Here is a 14,764-nt window from a genome sequence, read left to right as displayed (position 1 = left end):
CTCAATCTATTTCAACAACAAACTCAGCTCAAGACTACTCGAACAGGACAATGCACTTGATCTTCTCCATGACCAGATTTCCATAGCCAAAGCCCCATATCATATTTTGCATGCTATAGGTCACCCTCTATGGCCCAAGAAAGCCATAACTCATACTTGGACTTTCTGAAGGCCCTCACCATTCAACCAAATACCATATTCATAGGCAATTTCAAATATCCACTATGAATTGGGATACTTATATGACCCTGAACTTACAGGCTCAGAGATTCCTGGACTTTAAAAACACAATATCCTTGGACCAGATAGTCCATATGCCCACTAGGGCTGTAAACATACTTAACCTGGTACTTACAAACATGGAAGTAATCTGTATCCCCCAGTGTGGTGTCCTATGTTGTAAGACCAGACCACAAAGATGTCTCCTTTGTAACAAAAATCAGCTCTGTGACTTGGCTAATCCCATAACATTTAGGACTTATTCTAAGGGAAACTTCCTACTGCTACGTGATGATCTGTCAAAATGCAAAATCCTTCCAACCCCTGGAAACACAGCCTCCTTTGTGGAATTTTTCAAAGAAACCCCATACACTTATGTCAATATATGCATAGAAACAGCTGTGCTTAGCAGAAATAAGCTCAAAACTAACTCAAAAAACAAACCTCCCCGGTAGAATTCAAACGTAATCAGATTGTACAACAAAAGACAAAAGTCATAGCTAAGATTAGAAATTGCTATCCCAGCAAGATAAAAACATGCCCATCAATCTAAGTAAAAAAGAGGGCAAACTGAATCTACTAAACACAAATTTGAGGTAAACATAGCCTCCCAAGTAAAGAATAACCACAAGGCTTTCTTTAGCTATACTTGAAGCTTCAAAGGCAGCACCCAGCAGTGTGCAGAAGTGAGTGTAACTGGAGCCACCTGGAGCCAGAAGATATAGCAAATCTGTAGGCTAAAAATTCAGCTCCAATTTTAACCCCCCCCCCCAGCTGCCTCCCTAGAAATACCATCAAGCATCCCCCAACTATTACTAGGGAGCAAATCTTAGCTGTGTTCTCTAAGGCCAAAAACACTGCATTGACAGGTCCTGATAATACTCCAAGATGCCTCTTAAATGGCCTAAATATGATATTTTGGGACCACTGGTGTCAATGTTTAACCATAGCCTCCAAACAAGCTTTGTGCCACTTGAATGGAGAACTGCAATGGTCATCCCTCTGTACAAAGGAAGGCCATCAGTGGAACCCAAGAACAACAGACCCATATGCTTGATTAGTTCTACATGCAAAGCCATGGAAATAATTATCATAGAAATGATAAATAAGGACATATAATAACCTCAAACACTTGACCCAACCCAGTTTGGTTTCATCGATGACAGATAATGCCTCCTCATCCTGGTGGACTTCTTAGAGAAGGTCACGAAGGCAATGGATGCCTGAAAATGGTCCATGCTGTCCACCTTTACCTGGCTAAGACATTTGATACAATATCCCACTGGAATATTGTAAACAAACTCATGGATATAGGCTTAAATTCCAGCTGGATCTCAGGTAGAACTCAGTAAGTTAGGTTAGGGGAGACCACCTTAACAAAGAGGCTGGTCACTAGGAGAGTTCCTCAGGGATCTGTACTGGGTCTGCTTCTTTTTGGCATCTACTTCTTGAAGGTCAAGGCCAATGTCAAGGGCGTCTGGTTGAATAAGTTTGCAGATGATTGCTAACCAGGCTCAGTAATAGACTACCCCCAAGAAACTAACATCCAACAGGAGGGACTATCGCAGACAAATGATTGGTGTGAAAGCCACAATTTAAAACTCAATGCCAAGAAATGCATAATATTACTGTTTGGGAAATTAACTAATCAATAACACAGTCCTAAGAGTAGAATCAGTAATCAGGGATTTGTGTAAGTTTGTAGATATTAGCCTGGCTTTTGACCAGCATGTGTCTAAGTTGGAAGGAAATTATTCTATATTGCTCAATTCATAAGCAACGTCATGGCATATAGGTCCAAGGAAGTCATAGTATTCAGCCCATTTTGGGTATAACTCTCCCTTGATATGTACCTTACTAGGCACATGCAACAACTGCAATGCCCACATCAATTCCTCAAGACAATAACACAGTGAGGCTCATGTAGTAACACTTGGGTGGCTTAAATAGTACTGATAGTCTCAAATGGATTTGTAGAATGTTCTTTAGTAACTAGGTCAGCTTAGCAATGCTAACTGGTGACTTCAAAAACTGTTCAGACTAGTAAGGAAGTTACAGGTTTACCAACACTTGGCATTATCTTCGAAACTTCGTACATAATGCTATGACCTCCATTCTTAGTTCAAAAATCACTTATATTAAAAAAACAAAAGCATAAATACAATTTAGCACTTTCATCCCAAATCTTGGGACTTCTTCAGAACCGTTGCTTACAAGTTAGAAACTCTGTTAAATATTAAAATAAGTTACAAATGACCAATCATCAATCAATTAAGCACTAGAAGTTAAAGAAATACACAAAGTTAAGTAGTTTTATACATAAAAATACAAACATCATTGTACCTAAAATTCTTACAAAAACAACTTGGTGTGTTTAATTCATATTAAAAACCTATGGAGATAATTGTGTAACTCAGTAAAAAATGTTTATTCAGAGACTTATTGTAAGGTTAAATAGTTTAAAAAGTGCTAAAACATAAATGTGGAAATAGGCTTAAATATGTGCCTTGTAAATGGCTAGGGAGTGTACAGAGCTATTCAGTGTTTAGCTGCTCTATGTTTTTTTAGAATGGGAGTAATAGATGTGTGTTTATTTAAACCAGAGAGTGTTACAGCATTAAGTCTTAGTTGCCATATTAGCTCTCTCCTCTCTAATTCTGTTTCCCATGCACCATGCCTGGGATTGAAAGGAACAGTTTCCAAGATTCCAAACTGAAATTTAGTGTAGGTAGGGCATAAAAAAGTATGCTTGACAGTGTGTTGTTAATGTTTCTCTTGCTGATCGAAAATAAATGTTTGTAGATTCTTTTTCTTAATTGTCTTTCAGTTTTACCTATATAGAAATTCCCGCAACCATCACAGATAGTAAGGTAAACCACTCCCTTAGATATACAATTTCCATCACCTTAAAAGATTTCTGTAGTGGGGCACCCTACCTCGACCTTGTTCTTGTTTAAAATGTAAAAATACTGATTAAATGTACCACATCTCTTCCATTATGGCTTAAAAGGTCTTTTTTTAGAGTTTTCTAGTAAGTTTTTCAAGTTCCTGCTTGTTTTAAAGACAAATTTAGGTGCATCACCTAAAAATGACAAAATCTCCAAGTTACTATTAAAATGCACCAGTTTTTGGCTGGTATCTTTTTAATTTCCTTCGAATGTGACACATAAGGTAATACAATAGAACTGATGTAGCTGCTGTTTTTGGAAATATTCTTGGGTGGGGAAATGGGGTATCAGTCTGTTATTACCCTAATAATGGTTTGTATTTGTTCCCCCAGCCAATAATAATTTTGTCGCCTAACTTTTTCAAAAGGTGTTGATCAGTAAACATATAGGCCAGCTTGTTTACTTCCACTTTGAAGTTCACCAAATCTAAGCACATCCTGGCATCTCTGACCAGTTGCCCCTTGAAAATATTTCTTTTAGTATGCCATGGGTGGCAACTGTTGCATTCTAGATATTTGAGAATGTTGGTTTCCTGAAAATGGTATATCCAAAACATTCCTTGTCCAAATCTTTGTATAATGTGACGTCAAGATAATTAATTTTGTGTTCAGAGTGTGTATGTGGGGGAATTTGAGGAAAGTTGTGTTGTTAATGTAAGTACAACCAAACTGGAAGGAAATTATTCTATATTGCTCAATTCATAAGCAAGGGCATGGTATATGGGCATAAACAGCATGTACTATGCAGGTAACGTGGAAGTCTGATATATGGGCATAAACAGCATGTACTATGCAGGTAACATGGAAGTCCTATTTCCCTACTCTGTTTCCTACAGACTGTTGAGAGATGGTCTATGCCTTTCATACAAGGCATCGAGTAATTCAGATGCCGTTCAATTTGCATATTCACAAATTAATAGAATCTGAATTACTCAATGTAGGGATTTAAACTTTGCTTGCAACATAAATAGGGCACATTGAATGGACAGGTAAGTGCTCAGAGAATTCCCCTGCAACAGGTTCCCATCCAAGTGAAGCACAGCCCTTTCCTTACTCTATTCAAGAGAAATGTGGACTAGTGGATAGAAAATCAGAAATACACCACAAGTCTATTACCTGTGACTCTAATGGACTCAGGCTGCCTGTATATTCTTGTCATAGCTTACATATAGTCCTGAAAATAACCTCTAAGGCATGTAAACATATGAAATACTATTCAGATGCTTGGCTAGGCTTATAAATGCCCCAGTGTTTTTACTTGCTGTACACCCATGAACCTGTGAACCTAATTACTGCTATATCTTAATCCTCAATCCTCCTCCTGAACATTATTTTGTGTGTACTATTCCCATAAAGTCCATTTATTTCTGTGGAATTTGTTCCTTCCATATTCCAAAGATCCTACTGCCAGCACTTTAATCTCTTTTACAATATTCAGTACTTCAGTTACAAATGTTTTTTATTTTGATTTCCATTTTCTAGTAAGTGCTTTTTTTGGCAGCCACTAGCATTTAAATTATTAAGGCCTTACTATGTCTATGCAATTCAGATCCTGTACCCTAGTGAAAAAATAATTTCCTCAGCTATAATAATTTACTCCGCCAATATTTCCATCCGAGTACTCTTTGGGGAGTTTTTAAAATGTGCCAACTGGTTGCACTCCCAAAAATACTTCAATTACCTGTCTCTTCCTAATCACATCTGTAGCATTTGTTGTCTACCTTGTGATGACCCACCACTACCAACCAGTAATCAAGAAGCCTCAATCCTCACCACTTTCAACAGTGGGGGATGTTCACTGTGAGGATAACAGGCACACACATAGTATTTCCAGATGCAGCTCTCTGAATCAAATGCAATTTTCCTTAAGAGCACACAGAGACTGCAGTCAGTCTGGGGCTGGTTTCTTCCTCTTTCTCCAGATCCTCAATTAGACTCATCACTGGCACAGCTATAGAGTTAAGATCTTAGCTGAGTGGCCAAGCCAAGACCTTCAGCACCCTTTCTGTCCAACCAGTGCTTCATGTCCCTGCCCAAGTAGCTGACACACGCACTCTTTGAGGTTTGATTTACAGACACACACACACACACACACACACACACACACACACACACATACCTGGGAAAGGCTGGCACAGGTTTACTAGATGAGCCCCCTTCTGCCCAGACTATAAGGTAGTTTTCACTGCCACCAGTCACTCCTGCTAGCTACCTTATGGCTCTTAAAAAGTGTGTCCAATCTAACTGTGTAATATTAATATTAACACAAATGGTAGTTGGACCAAGAGCAAGGCTATTGGGAGTGGCCCACATAGTGTCGACAAATAAATTTGCAAGCACTTTTGAAACTTAAATATCTCTACAAAGATCAGCCACAATGAAAGGTTTAAATATATTTAATAATAAATAAAAGAACAAGATAATGCAAAATATATATTCACAGTGACATCAGAGTTCAAAACCATAGGAAATATGTAAAATAACATTGTAATACAGGCTCACATGAATAAAGAAAATATCTAAACTAAGTTTCACTATATTTCTGACTGTATCTAAGAGAATTACTATACCCTAAAAACTTACTAATAGGGCAAGGCAGATGTAGTGAATGGTTCTTATTGTTGTCCGGTCCAAGACAGAATGCAGAATGCTCTGTCTCTCTAAGAGAGTTCTCAAAATAATATCTAAAATATTATTGCTAGGATAGCTTGCAGAATGACATAATTTCTGGTTATTTGACTTCTAGTTTCCAGACCAAAACCCCCATTGCTGGAAGCATTTACCATCTACCTGTAAAAATACTCAAACAAGGACTTTTGCTCAGATCTTTGGCAGATGCTGGAAGTCATAAACAATTACATTCCTTCATGGTTCCAAAGTAGCAATTAGTTCACCTTAAAGACAATACAGAAAGCTTTCTAGTATAGACTTTGTGTTTCTAGCTGCATTGAAACATCTTTACAGCATAGCCTATAAAGTAATTTAATTTCAGATATTTTTCTAAAGTTTGCTGGACTGAGGTTAACCTCCTGTATTCCAATTTCCACTGTTGAAATATATACATTTAAACAGTTACAATAGTGCATGTACATTTGTGTTCTCTTCCAGTAGAGCACACTGTGGATACATTTTAAGCACAGCACTTTACAAATACCTTTTCAACGCAAACATCTGTACAGAGCAGTTTGATATACACATGACATACAGTTCTAATAAATTTGTAACACAAGCATCTTATATAAATTAATCTGATATCCACAATTGCTATAAAATTATTTACAAAATTCCAGCTAGTTGTGTTGGCAGTATCTCCTTTCATCACATGCCTAATGAAAATTTCTCTGAAGTCTGCCTGGGATTTAAAATTACCTAAACAAACACTTCCAAGCAAAAAAAAAAAACTAAACTTTCTGGACTTTGTCATACTTGGGTGCCATACGGATACCCTCCCATTGTTCCTTTGTAAATTGCCTTTCCAGTCTCTCTTCCCAGTCTTTTCTAAACTCCTCTGATTGAGTCCTATAGTTATCAAGCAGTATTTTATATGCCCTACTAATTATTCCTTTTTAAACAGCAACTTCTATTCTAGACACAAATAAAAACTGTAGCATAGCAGGTCTTTCACTTAGCTCTCCCTATCCAGTTTTCATTGCCTATGTTCTGATATTAATCTCCATTAGGGAAGACAGTCTCTAACCTGCAGTCCAAAGTTGTGCTTGGCCTCAATCCACTTTGTAATCTTTCCCTCTTTAGTTATTTTCTTATAATACCTTGATTCCTTTGTTAATTTTTTCCAGTAAGTTCCAGTGCCCCTTTGCCTATTTTCTGTACCCCTGCTTTAGTCATCCCTATGGGCAAAATATCCTTTCCACATTCTCATGTTGGCTTAGTTCTTATAATACTTTTTGTGTACTTTATGAATAGAATACTCTATATGGTTGTTATACTCTTTAACGGCCTGAATCCAAAATCCTACTCTGTCCTTATTTCTCAAATATCCCCCATTTCATCATCATCCTTTTTCACTATGATTTATAACTTTCTGCTTGTGTTGTGTATGTGAGCCTTTATTGTGCACTTCTAAAGTGTCCCTTCAAATCAGGTAGTCCTAAACTACCTTGTTCTATGGGGAAAATCAGTTTATCACACTTGGCCTCTTTCCCATTCAAATACATTTCTTTATTCTTTATTAATTGACCTACACAGCTTTTCCACTGGTTGATAAAAATATGTCTAATCTTTGTATAAAACTAAAGGGACTAAAAATATTTTCACTGCTTGTATCTTACTATCATCATCATCATCATCATCAACAACTGCCTTTTTCCCATTTTCTACTTGGGGTCAGGGTGTTCTGTCTACTGTCGCCATCTCTCTCTTTTCAATACCACTCTCCTGCCTTTTCTTGTACTCAGGCCAAAATGTCCCAGGTCTTCTCTCACACACAATTCATTCATCTCTTTGTGGGATGCCCTCATTCCTTACCTTCTTTTTATTTGGTCTCAAATCTTCTTCTCCAGATTGCCTTCTTTTTTGCACATGTGCCTGGAACACCATGAGCTGTTCTCTTTGACTGTTTTTGCAATTGGAGCTACTTTGGCTTCTGCTCTTATATTATCTGTCCCACAATGTGCATCCTACCACCCACCTCAGGCACTTCATCTCCATCACCTCTAGCTTCCTCAACTGCTTTGCCTTTACAGCTTAGGTTTTCTGTACTATATGGAAGTACTGGTCACACCACTGTTTTGTACACCTTACTTTTCAACATCTTTGGCATTCTTCTGTCATATACTACACCTAACATTCTGTGCCAGTTGGCTGCAGTCCCTCTGATTCTAGCTTTGACCTCCTCAACCACACCTCCCAGATACCTGAAGATGTTAACCTGTTCCACTATCTTCCCTTTTATCTAAATTCTCAGCTTCTTCTGATTTCCTCTATTTGCTGCCATTGCAACTCTCTTATCAGTACTCAGTTTCATCCAATATGTCTTCAGTTTTGCATTTAATTCCCCTGCCCTTTGCTGAAGTTCTTGCTCAGACCCTGCCTGTAATGCCACATTTCCTACATAAAGCAATGTTGCTGATCTGTCCCCTCCAGCCTGTTTGCTAATGTAGTCCATTACCAGTATGAACAGCAGTGAACTCAGAGGTGAACCCTGATGCACACCCACTCCCAATGAGAACCCTTCTGTGAGATTGAACACTGTTCATACTTGAGTAATTAGGTCCTTGTGCATAGCCTGCACTAATTCTAGCAATGTATCTGGTACTTTGTACTACTACAGGACTGTCCAAATCAGCTTACTTGGGACCTTGTCATATGCTTTCTCCAAATCTAGAAATGCCCAGTTGGACTTTGCCCTCATCTTTAGATTCTTCTCAGCTATCTGTATCATTGCAAACATTGGGTCAGTTGTGCTGCATCCTGATCTGAATCCTAACTGCTCATCTGCCATTTTATTTTGTACTAGTCTATTTATTTTATCAATCACCCTGTCCAGAAGTTTCATGCAATGTGACAGGAGTGTGATACCTCTGTACTGCCCACAGCTGTGAATATCTCCTTTGTTCTTGAACACTGGCACTAGTATACTTATTCTCTTACTATCTACATTCATAATGAGGAGCTTCCCCTTTAACAGCCTTTGTACTATATTATGTTTAGTCTCTTCCCACATATCCTTAGCTGCTGTAACAGAATACTTTGTAATCTATACACCTAAACACATCATCTTATCATACCCCAAAAATATGGTTATTGCTAAATCAATGTATGTGTGGCTACATAATTTGTTGCTCTAGTCTTTGTTTTATCTTAATTAATTTTATATACTGAAAAGACCTGAAACTATCTCAAAATGTTCCCTAACAATAAAATTACCTATTCTTCGAGTTCAGAATTATATAATCTGCAAATCAATCAACTTTTCTTGATTACCATGTACTTTAATTGAATTTCTGGGTCCCTTACTACTTTGACAATGATTTAAAATATAAAGAAAATATCACAGGAGAAATAGGACACCCCTGCTTGATTCTGCTATCCGAACACATCTTTTCAGGGAAGAACCCTCCCACTTTAACTCTCACTTTTGGTCCTTCATATGTTCTCCTAATTAACCTTATTATTTTATCAGGGAATGTAAATGCTTCCATTGCCTTACTCATAAAATCCCAGTTTACTTTATCAAATGCTTTCTCTGACTCAATACCCACCAACATCAACAGCATTTTCTTGCATTCTGCTTCCCTCTGAGTCATCATCTTTCTATTAATGTTGCCAAATGTTTGCCTCCCCTCCACAAGCTATATTGCTCCATATCTATCAATTTTGTCAACAGCTTCGACATTCTGTTAATATAGGCATAAGTCATTTATAATCATGGTTTTAATTGAAATGGGTCTGTATGAAGCTGGGTCTGAAGAATTTTTACCCTCTTAATACTCCCACTACAGCTTTCTTCCAAGATGATGATACTTCCCCCATTTAAAAAAATGTTAAATAAAACCTTGCAGGTCTGTCACTTTCTTCCTTCCCGTCTTCCAAACATTGGCAGGAATACTATCTGTTCTTGATGACTTCTCCGTTCATTGATTATATGTCCTCATGTTATCTCATCTTTTAAATGTTGAGCGTCATCTTCCTCTAACCTTGGTATAATTAAGTCTTCCATAAATATTTCCATTTGTTCCTTTTCCTGGTTTCCACATTCTTCTGCTTTATTCAAATTTTCATACAATTTCTGAAATATCACTAATACCTCTGTAGGATCTCTGGTTATTTTTCCTACCCCAAACTCCATAATTTTGGAGACAACCCTTTCTATTTTCTGTTTGTAAACTCTATATTCATATTATCCCACTCACTATTAGTCCCTTCTGAAATGTGTTCTGTCTTCCCTAATTACTGTTAGATAATTTCCACTAACCATTCCTTAAATTCCTCTTTTACAAAAAGGTAAGTAGAAAAGCACCGGTGTCTCTTTTTATGATTCCTTGACTTGCATCTTTGCTTGTTTATTATTGGTGCATGATCTGAAATTTTTTCTGGATGTGTGTAAAAGATTTCAATTACATACGCATACTCTTCTTTAATAGAATTTCTGTCCAACCTAGCCCAATTATTGTACCTTGGAGAATAATATGCAAATTATGTCTGAGTTCTTCCTGTTGAGTTCAAATTTAAATCTTCTTTACCAAATAATATCATATATTTCTTCAGAAATCCATTCTCTTTTGTTATATTTTCTCTTCTCACTCTCCTGATATAACATCATATTCCAGTCCCCACATATAAATAATATTTTGAGCTGAAAGCTGATTATTTTCCCAAACTTTTCATAAGCTCCATAATAACAGTTTTGGTGGACTATAAATACATACTAGTATAATCCTTCTCCCTGGTTAATAGAACCTTACTATTACAAACCTACCTTTCTTGTCTTTTTTTTCCCTTCTATCACTATTAGAACCCCTCTAGCAATCAATATTATTGCTTCCATTTTTCTTTGTCCCAGATATTTTGCTGAATGCTCATCCTGGAGTCCTTTCTTTGGAAAATTTGCATGCTCATTTCCATCCAATGTGACTAATTCAGCATTACTATTTGCACCCTATATTCTTTATATTATTCAATAATCTTTTGCATTTTTTCTATAACTGTAAGGGCATTTACATTCCATGATAATATGGACAGACCAATTATGATTGAAAGCTATTATTACCACCAATTAATGAATGTGTATTTGCAACTGTTGGCATCCATGCATACACAGTAATGTTTGGCAGGTTTATCTCTTATGTAGTTGCTTCTTCTCATCTTCATTAAACCTATGACATTTTCAAGACTTTTTACTTCAGTGAAAACATTCACACAAGCAAAAAAAAAAAATCAGAATCTCATCCTTTTTAACTTAGAACAAACAAACAAATCTATGTACATTCTCAACAAATGAAGTGCACCCATCTAAATGGAAGCAGCTGTGTCAAAACAATAGTGGCATCCGCAGGCATTATCTAATCTAAAATTAAGGTTACCCATGTTAAAATATGTGTGAACAGCCTGTGTTCCCACTTACACTGATTGCTATCTGGTCTTTTCTTATTGCCACTCCCCTCACAGATATGAAAACAGCTTGCATACCAAACATTAAATTTAGCTGCAAGAAAAAAATGCACTGGTTAGCTTTAAATAAATAAATAGACTAAACTGTATACCATTATATTAAATGTATTTAAGTATTAAGGCTGCTGAGAAGTAACTACTTATATAATGTGTGCAAAACAACAATAACATGATAAACAGCATATGGAACAATTAATAAGTATTTGAATGAGGCTGTCATAAAAAATAACTTCATATATTAAAAGTACAATGCACCCACTTTAGAAAATGTTTAAGGTGATTGGGGAAGTGATATGTATTGGCTGATCATGGGTGCCAGCAGCCTTATTTTAGTATTGAACATAACTATGGGATAGAGGCTGTATTGTATTTTTAAAGGATTCTCCTAAGACCCATTTTTATGCCAGATTACACATTTTTGTTTGAACAACTTTTTTATGTTTAATGATCGGTTATTTCATTCAGTGTAGGGGCACAACTATGGGAGTCTGTTTTGCTCCCTCATATGCTTGCTGTTTGAAAATGAATATATTTATTCTAATACATTTTTTTTTCAAAATTTTGTTTATTATTGATGTACAGATGATTTGAATTTCATTTATAGAAGTAATGTCAATGATTCCATTAGTTTTGTTGAAAAATTGGGAAATAATAGATTTGGTTTGTCTTTTACTGCTTTTCATTCTTCAGTCATTGATTTCTTAGATATTAAGTTTTAGATAAAGCTTGTAAATTCATAAAGATGTTTTTATATAGGGGCCACCTTAAGGGTGAAGCATTTAAAGCATATTGGCAATTAGAAGTCACTCCCCATGCAGATCTGATATTGGGTAAAGAACAGAAAGTTAAAATGGGTGACTTGGTGAAATAATGTTAACTGTGATAAGAAATAGATTTATTTTGCTTCTTAGTTTAATATGTTGTCTAATGAAATTATTTCTAGTGTAAAAATAAACTGGAATATTTTATTGCTCAATCTTTATATGAGAAACTTATTATTCGGGGCCCCTTTAATATCTTTTATGAAGGGGAAGAACATTGGTAATTTTGTTTGTCATAGTTTGCTATGCCTGTCATCTCTGTATATTATATATAGATAGTATTTTTCACAGTGGTACTGTTCCCTGTGGTGGTTGTTCTATTTGTCAATTTCTTTGTAATGGATTCAGTAAAATCAGTAATACTGCAGTGGATATTCAGGGGAGCTTTACTTGTGGCACTGAGTTAATGATTTATGCAATTAGATGTACATGTAACTTGCTTTACATAGAGGGAATCAAAACAATCTTTTTTGTGAAGATGAAGGAACATCGTAGGAATATAAAAAACAGGGATATCAGCTCTCTCTTGGCAATGTGCCTTGTTAATTAACATAAGGGGGATACTAGAGGTTTTTCAGCTTGTATTTTAAGGCAAGTTATTTGGAAAGTTAGGTTTGGGGATAATTTAAAATGTTATTAACATTATAAAAAAGTTTTTTTTTTAATTTAATACTTAAGCTTAAATAATGCAATTGGAATGTTTTCTTAAATGGTTTGTAGTTAATTGTTTATTACATCACTCTTTTTACTTATGTATTTATTTTAAATTTGTGGTTGTTTTTGTATGTCCTCCCTGAAACAGTTTTAGCCAAGGTGCTAGGGGAATGAACTTTTGTTTCATGCAGATGCAGATGCAGATGCCTATGTAGTTTGCATTTTGCTTAAATAACTCATTTACTTCCCAAAATATCAGACATTACTTTCACTGAACTGCTTGGCACTGGGCTTTTTAAATGATAATTACACAGCAACTCTTACATTTCTGCCTGCCAGGAAAGAATAGTCATGTTCTCAAGACTACTTGCTTGCATCTACAAACATCTCATTTCTAAGTAAAAGCAGCCAGGAATAAGAAAAAAAATAGCTAGTAACATTGCAGATACATGAAAAAAAATCTTCATAAATTTCTCTCAGAATGCATTGTTCAGACTTCCTATGTCCAGCTGTCTGCACCTGCAGACTTCTTGCCTGCCAATGAGTATATTTACTAAGGAGAAATAGTTAATAACTTTGCAAATGCAAAAAACTAACAACTGTCCATGTCTTTCATCATTTTGCCTTATTATGCAAGTCTGTTTTAAAAAAAACTGCTTTATCACTTAAACCAAGGATAATAATTTATATATCTACTCTTGTAGGGGAATTATTATCTTAATTCCATTTATAATATGATCAGTACACTTTTATATCCCACCCCTCACCCCAGCAGTCCAGGATCACACCACTATATTAACTTTAACGTGTCTGTGTAAGATTCTGATTTTTCCCCATTTGTGCTATGACTACTGTGTTGTCTGTACTCAGTTTCATTCCACATGCCTTCAGTTTTGCATTATGAAACTCTATTATTTGCTGATGTTTCTGTTCAAATTTTGCTTACAATACCACATAATCTGCAAACAGCAGTTGGTTGATCTGTGCCTTCCAAGCTGTTTGCTAATGTATTCCATCACCACTATGAACAGCAGTGTGCTCAGAGCTGAACCCTGATGCATACCCACTTCTTCTAGGAGCCTCTTTGCGAGTCCAAACTCTGTTTATATTTGTGTCATTGAGTCCTTGTACATAGTCTGCACTAATGTTAGCAATATTTCCAAGACTTTGAACAAGTACAGGACTGCCCAGAACATCTTTTTGGGACCATGTTACATACTTTCTTTACTAATACCCTTCTGGAATTTTTCCTTATCTGCAGCTTCTTATTTTACAGGCTGTCTTACTGCAAACATCAGGAAGGTGTACTGCATCTTGATTTAAATCTAAAGGGCTCATCTCCCATCTTACTTCATGTCCATGTCTTTCATCATTTTGCCTTAGTTGTATTAGTCTGTGTAGGTAGTTAACTACTCTCCCATGACTTTCATGCAGTGTGACAGCAGATGGATTTCCCTGTCCTGCCCTCAGTTGTGAATATCCCCTTTGCTATTTCCTAATGAAACTAGAATGCTTATTTTGCAGTCACCTGGTATATGCCACTCTCTCCAAACAGGGAGTATCCTCAAAAGCCATTTCTTCCCAATCTTACTCATCTTAATTATATTTGCTGTGTCTTTATATGATTTTCCTTAGTGCACTTTATACTTCTGCTGTTTTCTTTTCTTTACTTTTTCTTTATAGACTGTGCATGTAGCAGCACAGGTTCTGTGGTGGATTTATTCACGTGGAAGCTTCTAGAAGTACTCCTTCCATCTGCTATAGATATCCTTAGGAATGATAAGCAGATAGTTGCTGGTGCCCATTATGAATGTCATCTGCTGACTATTTTCCTTGTCTTTCTGTCCTTGCCTTGCAACTTGGTATAGCATTCTTTGTGCCATCTGTTGAGTCACTTTCCAGGAGATGATAAAGATTTTCTGATGCCTTGTTCTTTGCCATTGTAACTGCTCTTTTGGCCCCTTCTAGGCCATCCAGTATTCCTTTATAGCCT

This window comes from Protopterus annectens, chromosome 5.part0 (assembly GCF_019279795.1).
Source record: "Protopterus annectens isolate FY-2018-M chromosome 5.part0, PAN1.0, whole genome shotgun sequence".
In the NCBI taxonomy this organism is placed as follows: Eukaryota; Metazoa; Chordata; order Ceratodontiformes; family Protopteridae; genus Protopterus; species Protopterus annectens.
This window is presented reverse-complemented; position numbering follows the sequence as displayed.